We start from the raw sequence: 12,067 nt of genomic DNA, 5'->3' as shown, positions 1-12,067 counted from the left end.
AGCTATTCCAGAGGCTGAGGCAGGAGAATCACTTGAACTTGGGAGGCAGAGGTTGCAGTGAACTGAGATCACTCCAGTGCACACAAGCCTGGGTGACAGTGAGGCTTTGTCTCAAAATAAATAAATAAATAAATAAATAAATAAATAAAATAAAATACCGAATCTCAGGTCTACTAGACCTACTGATTCAGGATCTGAATTTTAACAAGATTCCTAAGTTATATGTGGGCGCATTAAAGTTTGAAGTGCAAATAGGCTGGGCGCGGTGGCTCATACCTGTAATCGCAGTACATTGGGAGGTCGAGGTGGGCGGATCACGAGGTCAGGAGATTGAGACCATCCTGGTTAACACGGTGAAACTCCATCTCTAATAAAAAAAAAATACAAAAATTTAGCCAGGCGTGGTGACAGGCCCCTGTAGTCCCAGCTAATCGGGAGGCTGAGGCAGGAGAATGGCCTGAACCCGGGAGGCGGAGCTTGAAGTGGGCTGAGATCGAGCCACTGCACTCCAGCCTGGGCGACAGAGGGAGACTCCGTCTGGGGAAAAAAAAAAAAAAAGTTTGAGGTGCAAATAATAACAACCATTTTAAGTGCTCACTTTGTGCAGTGCTTTATTTTAAGCACTTGAATACACACTGTGTATAATGATAATAGTACTTTGCATTGTCTACTGATTGTTGCTCATATTATTTTTTCTTTTTTGTGTGTGCTGAAAACCAGGAATGAACCATTATTTCTATTTTAATGTTTACCATAATGTGTTATTGCTGTCATTTACACATCTGTCTCCTCTACTTACTAATTATTTTGTCTCAGGCAAATGACTAACCTTTCAGTGCTTCTATTTCTTTATTTATTTATAAAATGGAGATGATAATATAACCTTCTCGAAAAGATGAAACAAGACAATGCTTAGAAAGCATTTAGCACAGCAACTGGACCATGGTAACAGCTCAGTAACTGCTTGGTGTTATTAATATTTCAGGTTTTCAATCTTATAAAAAGAATATGACAGTAAACATTCCTGTACACAATCCTTTTCTACATCTGATTATTTCTTTAGGAAAAATTTCTAGGAAGGCAAGGGATACAATGTTCAGTCTTTCTGGGCTCTAAATATCATGGGGATGGAGTGGAGGTGAGGAGGTCTAACGGATACCACAAAAAGTAGTTATAAAGAATGAATAGGCTGGGCATGGTGGCTCACGCCTATAATCCCAGCACTTTGGGAGGCCAAGGCGGGCAGATCACCTGAGGTCAGAAGTTCTAGACCAGCCTGACCTATATGGAAAAACACTGTCTACACTAAAAACCCAAAAAATTAGCCAGGCCTGGTGGTGCATGCCTGTAATCCCAGTTACTCGGGAGACTGAGGTAGGAGAGTTGCTTGAACCCGGGAGCCAGAGGTTGCGGTGATCCGAGATCGTGCCATTGCACTCCAGCCTGGGCAACATGAGCAAAACTCCATCTCAAAAAAAAAAAAAAAAAAAAGAGAGAATGAACAAGGGCCAGGGGTGGTGGCTCACACCTGTAATCCTAGAACTTTGGGAGGCCTAGGCGAGTGGATCACCTGAGGTCAGGAGTTCGAGACCAGCCTGGCCAAAATGGTGAAACCCCATCTCAACTAAAAATACAAACATAAGCCGGGCATGGTGGCAGGCACCTGTAATCCCAGCTACTCAGGAGGTTGAGGCAGGAGAATAGCTTGAACCCAAGAGAAGGGTGTTACAGTGAGCCAAGATCGCGCCGTTGCACTCCAGCCTGGGTGACAGAGCAAGACTTCATCTCAAGAAAAAAAAAAAGGCTGGGTGCAGTGGCTCATGCCTGTAATCCCAGCACTTTGGGAGGCCACCTGAGGTCAGGAGTTCAAGACCAGCCTGGTCAACATGGTGAAAAACCGTCTTTACTAAAAATACAAAAATTAGCCAGGCGTGCTGGTGGGCACCTGTAATCCTAGCTACTCAGGAGGCTGAGGCAGGAGAATTGCTTGAACCCAGGAGGCAGGGGTTCCTGTCAGCTGAGATTGCGCCACTGCACTCCAGCCTGGGTGACAGAGTGAGACTCCGTCTCAGTAAAAAAAAACAAAAGAGGAAGAAAAGAAATGATAAATACTTCAGGTGATGGATACCCTAAATTTCCTGACTTGATTATTACACGTTCTATGAAAGTAACAAAATATCCCGTGTACCCCATAACTATGTACAAATATTATGTATCAATTTTTTTTTTTTTTTTTTTTTTTGAGACGGAGTCCCGCTCTGTCGCCCAGGCTGGAGTGCAGTGGCGCGATCTCGGCTCACTGCAAGCTCCACCTCCCGGGTTCACGCCATTCTCCCGCCTCAGCCTCCGAGTAGCTGGGACTACAGGCGCCCGCCACCACGCCCGGCTAGTTTTTTGTATTTTTAGTAGAGACAGGGTTTCACCATGTTAGCCAGGATGGTCTCGATCTCCTGACCTCGTGATCCACCCGCCTCGGCCTCCCAAAGTGCTGGGATTACAGGCTTGAGCCACCGCACCCGGCCTATTTTTTTTTTAATATAACAAGGACGGATGACTTTTCAAGGTAAGCAGAAACAAAACCATTAACCATAAACCATCTCTCTGAAAACACCCAGAAATTAGCATTTCTGCCTGAATAGGCACCTGGTGAAGTTCCCTGATGAGGCTCCGGGTCCGGGCCCTGCCCATCTTCCAACCCATATCCCCTACATCCCAAGGAGGAGACATCCAAGTCCTCTAAAAGTAGCCTCCAGATCTCAAATCTCATTTTTGGCTTCAATGATAAAATGCTACCTAAACATCATCCAAAAATGCTGCATAATATTCTACAGAGCAACAATAAAATGCCCGTAACTAATCCTTGTGGTTGCCTATTTAGATTTTTCTGACTTTTCTTTCTCATTAAGAACTTTGTAGCTAACAAAGGCAATAGATAAAAAAGTCTTTCCAATGTTCACCTTCACAATCCACTCTTAGAGGAAGGAAGGAGCAGTGATTACCTTTAATGCGATAACTTTGTAGCAGGAAATGCAGGCCAGAGCCAGGCCTCTCTTCTAGAGAACCACCTGCCCCCATTTCAGCGTTAATGAGGGACCCTGCTCCCTTCATTCACTTTAAAATGTCCCTGTGGAGGGCGACGAAGTCCTCACTCCCTTTCCCCTCCCCCGCCCCTGCAAGTGAAAGAAGTTCATTAAGAAGTAGTTTCTCAGGCGGGGAGGATTCCTGCTGGGAGTTTCACCAAGGGGCCAGGTTTTCCCTAGGAAAAAGGTCTAACCCTTCGCACTCTGAAATGCCAAAGGGCATTTTTTTAGAAATTAAACTTTTAATTTTGAGATCATCGTAGATTCACATACAGTTTTAAGAAATAATACAGAGACATTCCTTGTAGCCTTTACCCGGTTTCCCTCGATGCACAGATCCCACAGTGTCATCACCAGGATATTGTCATTGATACAGTCAAGATGCAGAACATTTCCATGGCAGCAAGGATCGCCCATGTTGCCCAAGGGACAATTTTAACAGAAAGGACAAGCTCTAGATCCTCTTTCTACCAAAAACTAGAAGAAAATACTAGGAACATTTTGAGGTTAAAAAAAGAGAGAGAAAAATTGGGCCGGGCACAGTGGTACACGCCTGTAATCTCAGCACTTTGGGAGGCTGAGGTTGGCAGATCTTCTAAGGTCAGGAGTTAAAGACCAGCCTGGCCAACACAGTGAAACCCCATCTGTACTAAAAGTACAAACATTATCCTGTCGTGGTGGCGGGCGCCTGTAATCCCACCTACTCGGGAGGCTAAGGAAGGAGAATCTCTTGAACCCAGGAGGCGGAGGTGGCAGTGAGCTGAGATCACGCCATCGCACTCCAGCCTGGGCAACAAGAGTGAAATTCCGCCTCAAAAAAAAAAAAAAACACATAACAAAAATGTAAAAATACAGTTGACCTAGACTCTTGACATCCATGTCATGAAAGTCATTGACAAAGGAAGGCTGGAGAATTGCCCTAGATTAAAATAAACTAAAAAAGACAAGATAACAATGCAATGTGTAATTCTGGATGGAGGTCAACAATTGCTACAAAAGACATCATTGGCACAAAATAAACCTACTTAACACTACTGAACTCTGCACTTAGAAATAGTTAAGATGGGAGGTAGGCATGGTGGCTCTTGCCTGCAGTCCCAGCTATCTGATAGGCTGAAGCAGGAGAATCCCTCGAGTCTAGGAGTTCTAGGCCTGGGCAACATAGTGAGACCTTGTCCTCAAAGAAATAAGAAGAAATAGTTAAAATGGTAAATTTTATTAAAGCCACAATTTAAAAAAAAATACATTATTGTGACAATTGAAGTCCGAACACCCACTGTAGATTAGATAATAATATTGTATCAATGTTCAATTTCCTGAACTTGATAAATGTAATTTGGTTATGAGAAAATGTCTTTGTTCTTAAATACATGTTCAAAGTACTCAAGGTAAAAGTGGATAAAATGGTTCAGGGAAAAAATGAGCCAACGCATGTGGTAATGTAGAGATTACTGATTAATTTCTAAATTGGCTCTGAGCATGCTGGAAACCAGAGGGAGATGAGTTAATTTCACTTCTAGTTTTTCATCCTTACACACGTAAATTAATGTAGATCAATTTCTCTTGTTGGACTTACAGGACAGTTCCAGTTCTCCAATTTCTATCTAGGACATGGTGATGAACTTGTTTACCAGTTCAAAAATCTTCCTTCCAATGGCAGGATTTCTGGGGTAGAGTTTAAGCCTTTTTAAGACCCTCTGGCCTAAGCTCCAATGGACATTTAAGCTGCCCCTCTAGAAATTTGCTTTTTAAAGAGCTCTTTGGCAGTTCCTACTTTGAGGGTGTGGGTGATAATGTCTCTACCTTTTGGGAATCTCACCCCTCATTTCAAATTCATGGTAGGAATCACTTTGCCTGAGAAAATGAGGCCTGGATCTCTATTGTCCCGCTTTGTTTTTCTCTGCAGAACCATTATAAAGTGAATGCCTGGCCTGCCCTGCTTCAGGCCAGCAATGCATATCACTGCTGGGTGCTGTGAACACAATCTGGGGTGTAATCTTGGGGGAATGACCTCTAGAACTTTCTTTTCTGGACTATTTTCATCATCTGAAAGATGGAGGAGTCTCTTCTTTCATTCCAGTAGTAGGTATTTTTTGAGCATCTACTATGTGCCAGGCCCTGTGTTTGGTGTCAGGGACACAGCAGTGAATAAGATAGATGACTGGTCTGCATTTATGTTGCTCAGAATCTAATGAGGGAGGCTTACCTTATATGAAGAGTCACTGAAAGACATTGCAAAGGAGAAAAATGCTAGGAAGGAGAGTAGGGGGCTGTCAACAGGTGTAATGCAGATAAACCCATCTGGTGGAGGGAAGGTAAGCCGACTGAGTAGTTAGCCTCTGTCCGGCCTTAGGAAAGGAGCGATTGAGGGGGAAGCCCTGGGGTCTTGGGCATGTCACCCCTACCTTCTCCCTCTACTCTGCAGGTCAGCATAACTTAGTAATCATTTCCTGGCCTGCAGCCAGGGTTATCAGCATGCTGTGTATATGGACTTCGTGAAGCTTGGAGGCTGAGGGCCCTGACCAGAGGAGATAAGAACAGGTTTGGACAAGAAGAACCCATCCCCTCTATGTTTATCTCAAAACGATAGAGCAGGCTGAGTCTGGACCCAGAGCAAATCCAGGAAGTAGAATCCAGGAAGCAGAGAGATGAGTCAAGAATGACACTAAGGTTTTGGGCTTCATTCCATGCTATACTATCTGCCCCATTTGACAGTGAAGGAAGCAGATGCCCAGAGAAGGGAAGACACCTGTCTGAGGTCACACAGCAGGTTAATAGGAGAATGAGAACAGAACCTAGGCCGCTGATCTTTTCCCCTTAACCATCTTATCCTCCTCAGAAGTCAAGCCTGAGCTTCCAAAAATAAAGGAACCCAGGTCCAGGAAAACTTGCTGTTTTGTCTGAGGGTGACGGGTGAGATAATGATGAGTCACGGTTTCAGGGAAACAAACATTTACTTATTACCTAATGTGGGGGTAGATGTGGTCCCTGCTCTCAGGAAGCTCAAAGTGTGAATGAATTAAAGTCAATGTGACCAAGCGCGGTGGCTCATGCCTATATTCCCAGCACTTTGGGAGGCTGAGGCAGGCAGATCACCTGAGGTCAGGAGTTCAAGACCAGCCTGGTCAACATGGTGAAACCCCGTCTCTACTAAAAATACAAAAATTAGTGAGGTGTGGTGGTGGGCGCCTGTAATCCCAGTTACTCAGGAGGCTGAGGCAGGAGAATTGCTTGAATCCAGGAGGTGGAGGTTGCAGTGAGCCGAGATTGCGCCACTGCACTCCAGCCTGGGCTATACAGTGAGACTTCGTCTCAAAAATAAATAAATAAATAAAATACACACAACAACAACAAAATAAAGTCAATGTTACTTCATTTCTTGAACAACATCAAATTTGGAGCGGGCTATGGGGTATACTCCAAGGGGCAAAAACAGGTGATGTTCAACAGAGTTGAGGCATGGCATCTCTTTCAAGGGCCAGGATGGAAAAAGAAATCAGTGGATTCAGTTCTGGACCCCACGTCAAAAGCCACAAAGACAAATCACAGACTTTGATTTGCAGTGAATCCTCTTCTCACAAGGGCCACTGTGCGGCATCCAATAATAATAGCTACTACTATGATAACTAACAAGCATTCATTCATTTGATGTCTTGTCTGGAGAAACGGGGATAAAACAGTATCCACAGACAGAGAGACTGTTGCAGAATGAAGGAGGGATTTCCTGTTTTCTTCTTCTTCTTCTTCTTCTTTTTTTCTGATGAGGTCTCACTATGTTGCTCAGGCTGTTCTTGAACTCCTGGGCTCAAATTATATTCCCGCTCGGCTTCCCAGAGTTCTAGGATTACAGGCCTGAGCCACCATGCCTGGCATCTGGTCTTCTATTAACTACCACTGTGCCAGGCATGGTGGCTCTGACCTGATCATTTTACTCTGACCTGATCATGTCACTGAAAACCCTGCAAAGGCTCCAATTGCTGAAGGTGTGGATGCTCTGATTCCTGTCTTCTTCACCAGAGTCTGCCTTCCTCTCCAGCTGTGTGCTCTAGTCACATGGGCCTCCCCTCCGTTCCTTGTCCAAGCCATGCTCCTTGTGCCTCAGGACCAGAGCAAGTGCTGTTCCCAAGTCCCAGAACACATTTCCCTCACCCCTTAGCCTGCTGCTTACTTAACCACTGCATCCCGTCATATGTGTGCATGAGCATTACTTCTTTTCTTTTTCTTTTCTTTTTTTTTTTTTTTTGAGACTGTCTCACTCTGTCACCCAGGCTGGAGTGCAGTGGCAGGATCTTGGCTCACTGCAAACTCTGCCTCCCAGGTTCAAGTGATTCTCCTGCCTCAGCCTCCCGAGTAGCTGGGATTACAGGAGCATGCCACCACGTCCTGCTAATTTTTTTTTTTTTTTTTGAGATGGCATTTTGCTGTCGCCCAGGCTGGAGTGCAGTGGCACAATCTTGGCTCACTGCAACCTCTGCTTCCCAAGTTCAAGCAATTCTCCCACTTCAGCCTCCCAAGTAACTAGGATTACAGGCACCCACTGTCATGCCCAGCTAATTTTTGTATTTTTGTAGAGACAGGGTTTCGCCATGTTGGCTAGGCTTGTCTTGAACTCCTGACCTCAAGTGATCTGCCGCCTCGGCCTCCCAAAACGTGACTTACTTCTTCAGTAAAGTTTTCTCAGGCCCCATGACCTAATTAATTTTCATTTTATAATACCCTGTTCTCATCATAGCATTTAATACCATTGTAGGCCGGGCGTGGTGGCTCACGCCTGTAATCCCAGCACTTTGGGAGGCTGAGGCAGGAGGATCACAAGGTCAGGAGTTTGGCCCAGCCTGATCAACGTGGAGAAACCCCATTTCTACTAAAAATAGAAAATTAGCCAGGAGTGGTGACATGCCTGCAATCCCAGCTACTCGGGAGGCTGAGGCAGGAGAATCATTTGAACCCGGGAGGCAGAGGTTACGGAGAGCCAAGACCAAGCCACTGCACTCCAGCCTAGGGGACAGAATGAGACTCTGTCTCAGAAAAAAAAGTACAACTGTAATCTTACAACTATTTGTGAGATAAATTTGATGAATGTCTGTTTCCCCTACTCAGTTGTAAGCTCTGGGAGGGCAGTAAAAGGACTTTGTGTTTTTCTTCTCAGCTTTATTCCTTACCACAGTGCCTGGCACAGAGCTCAATGAATTCAATAATTCAATAAATGTGCACACCCTGGCCAGGCGCGGTGGCTCACGCCTATAATCCCAACACTTTGGGAGGCCAAGGCGGGCGGATCACCTGAGGTCGGGAGTTTGAGACCAGCCAGACCAACATAGAGAAATGCTGTCTCTGCTAAAAATTCAAAATTAGCCGGGCTTGGTGGCGCATGCCTGTAATCCCAGCTACTTGGGAGACTGAGGCAGGAGAATCACTTGAACCTGGGAGGTGGAGGTTGAGGTGAGCTGAGATCATGCCACTGCACTCCAGTCTGGGCAACAAAAGCGTAACTCCGTCTCAAAAAAATTTAAAGAAATATGCACACCCCTCCTCCACCAATGACAGAAACAGGGAAGGAAATTCCGTGCTGGTTCTTTTTTTTTTTTTTTTTTTTTTTTTTGAGACAGAGTCTCGCTCTGTCGCCCAGGCTGGAGTGCAGTGGCCGGATCTCAGCTCACTGCAAGCTCCACCTCCCGGGTTTACGCCATTCTCCTGCCTCAGCCTCCCGAGTAGCTGGGACTACAGGCGCCCGCCACCTCGCCCGGCTAAGTTTTCGTATTTTTTAGTAGAGACGGGGTTTCACCGTGTCAGCCAGGATGGTCTCGATATCCTGACCTCGTGATCCGCCCGTCTCGGCCTCCCAAAGTGCTGGGATTACAGGCTTGAGCCACCGCGCCCGGCCTCCGTGCTGGTTCTGCAGGGGATAGAGAGAGATGGATGACCTCCCTCCATCCCAATCCCCTTTGGGCCTTGTTTTTCCCATGTGTGAAATGGAGATTAGACTCCTTCTTACTTCATAAGAGTGCTGTGAGAGTCAAAGTGTAATACACATAAAATGTTTAGCTCAAGTGCCTGAGCACATGGTAGGCTCTCAGTAGCTATTATGAGATTGCTTATTTAATAACAACTAATGAATGGCTGGATGCGGTGACTCACGCCTCTAATCCCAGCGCTTTGGGAGGCCGAGGCGTGTGGATCCAGCCGGGGCCAACATGGGGAAATCTCATCTCTACTGAAAAATACAAAAATTAGCCGGGAGTGGTGGCAGGTGCCTGTAGTCCTAGTTACTTGGGAGGCTGAGGCAGGAGAATCGCTTGAACCTGGGAGGCGGAGTTGCAGTGAGCTGAGATTGCACCACTGCAGGCCAGCCTGGGTGACAGAGCAACACTGTCTCAATAATAATAATACTAATAAATAATGAATATGACCTGGCCAGGCTCTGTGTATTTGTCTAGCCAGGTACATTTAAGGAAAATATTTCAATGACCCATTCTGGGATTTAAAAAAAGGAGAAAAGGAGTCTGGCTGTTCCTGTTGAAAATGAAAGGTGAGGAACCCACTTTGCAAATGAACGTGGCCTCTAATGGCACTACCATTAGGACTGAATACCTTACAATGGGGTTCTTTCACATACATGGGCTGTGCGAATCCCCACAGTCATTCTGGGAAGTAGGCATGGCTATTATTATTATTATTATTCCAATTAGACAAGGGAGATGCTTGAGGCTCGAACTCCTTAGCATAGCACACACAGAGTGGGGGTCACAGGGAGATGGGGGTGGAGTGGAGGATCTAGTCCCAGCTCTGCCAGCTGTAGCCCTCAGGCAAACCACTTCACTTTTCTGAACCTCATTTTCCTTGACTGTAAGGAGGGGCAGTAGATACTAGACACTAGAGGTGGACTGGGCTTGCCTGAGAGGCTGGGAGACCCAGGGACAGACAGGACTATTTGGCAGACACTGAGGATGGAAGGAGAACATTTATCCCTGCACCTGCCAAGAGCTGAGGCAGCCAGGAAAGCAGTGTAGCATATACTCATTAATAATAATAATATAGGCCGGGTGCGGTGGCCCACGCTTATAATCCCAACACTTTGGGAGGCCGAAGCGGGCAGATCACCTGAAATCGGGAGTCTGAGACTAGCCTGGCCAACATGGAGAAATCCCACCTCTACTAAAAAAAATAATAATAATAATGTAAAATTAGCCAGGCATGGTGGTGCATGCTGGTAATCCCAGCTGCTCAAGAGGCTGAGGCAGGAGAATCGCTTGAACCCGGGAGGCGGAGGTTGCAGCGAGCTGAGATTGCACCATTGCACTCCAGCCTGGGCAACAAGAGCAAAACTCCATCTCAAAAAAAAAAAAATAATTATTATTATTATATATATTATTTAACAAGCATTTTTATGGTATTTCCCATGTGGTAGGCACTGTTCAAAATGCCTTACATGTATTAACTCATAATTCTCAGGACAATCCTGGGAAGTAGGTACAATTTTCTCCATTTAAAGATGTGCTGAGGTAGTCTGAGGCGGGAGGATCATTTAGGGTCAGGAGTTCGAGACCAGCCTGGCCAACATGGTGAAACCCCGTCTCCACTAAAAAGACGAAAATTAGTCCGGTATGGTGGCTGGCGCCTGCAATTCTAGCTACGTGGGAGGCTGAGGAGGAAGAATCGCTTGAACCTGGGAGGCAGAGGTTGCAGTGAGCCAAGATCACACCACTGCACTCCAGCCTGGGCAACAGAGTGAGACTTCTTTTCAAAAAAAAAAAAATAAAATAAAATAAAATAAAAATAAAGATGAAGAAATTGTGGCATAAAGAGGTAATAATGCATGCTCACAGAAATTTCTACCATACAGTAAGTGTCTATTATGCAGCAGGCACTGTGCTAAGCACTTTATATTTGTTATTAAAAACCTGTAGCTGCTCGGCCGGGCGCGGTGGCTCAAGCCTGTAATCCCAGCACTTTGGGAGGCCGAGACGGGCGGATCACGAGGTCAGGAGATCAAGACCATCCTGGCTAACACGGTGGAACCCCGTCTCTACTAAAAATACAAAAAACTAGCCGGGCGAGGTGGCGGGCGCCTGTTGTCCCAGCTACTCGGGAGGCTGAGGCAGGAGAATGGCGTAAACCCAGGAGGCGGAGCTTGCAGTGAGCTGAGATCTGGCCACTGCACTCCAGCCTGGGCGACAGAGTGAGACTCCGCCTCAAAAAAAAAAAAAAAAAACCTGTAGCTGCTCTAAGAACTGAAAGGTGATAGTATAATTTAAATGTAAGTTAACTATAACATGGGTGTCAGCCCATCAGTGTGTTGATTTATTAGCATAAGAGTGTCTAGGATGTAGATATGTACATGTGGCTTTTCTTTACAATGTTATTTTATTTTAGAGATGGGGTCACACTGTGTTGTCCAGGCTGGTCTCAAACTTTTGGGCTCAAGTGATACTCCCACCTTGGCCTCTCAAAGTGCTAGGATTCCAGGCAGGAGTCACCGTGCCTGACCCTTAATTTTTTGAAGAATAAATTTTTATTTAATATAATCTCTAATTTATAGAAGAGTTGTAAGACTAGTTCAAGGAACTCCTGAATGTCTTTTAAACCACATTCTCTATTTGGTTCATATTTTGTCCTCTTTGCTTTAACAATCTCCCTGACCGATACATATATATATTATTTTTCTGAATTATTTAAGGGTCAATTGGTGACATTGTGCCTTTTTTGTTTTTGTTTTTCTTCGAGACAGGGTCTTGCTCTGTCGCCCAGGCTGTAGTGCAGTGGCAGGATCATGGCTCAGTTGTAGCCTTGCTCTTCCAGGCTCAAGGGATCCTCCCACCTTAGTCTCCCGAGTAGCTGGGACTACAGGCACAGGCTACCATGCCTAGCTAATTTTTTTGATCTTTGGTAAAGATGGGCAACACTTTGTTGCCCAGGCTGCTTTTGAACTTAACTCAAAGGGTCCTCCTGCCTTGGCCTCTCAAAGTTCTGGAATTAGAGGCATGAGT

The sequence above is a fragment of the Theropithecus gelada genome, chromosome 10 (genome assembly GCF_003255815.1).
Source record: "Theropithecus gelada isolate Dixy chromosome 10, Tgel_1.0, whole genome shotgun sequence".
In the NCBI taxonomy this organism is placed as follows: Eukaryota; Metazoa; Chordata; class Mammalia; order Primates; family Cercopithecidae; genus Theropithecus; species Theropithecus gelada.
This window is presented reverse-complemented; position numbering follows the sequence as displayed.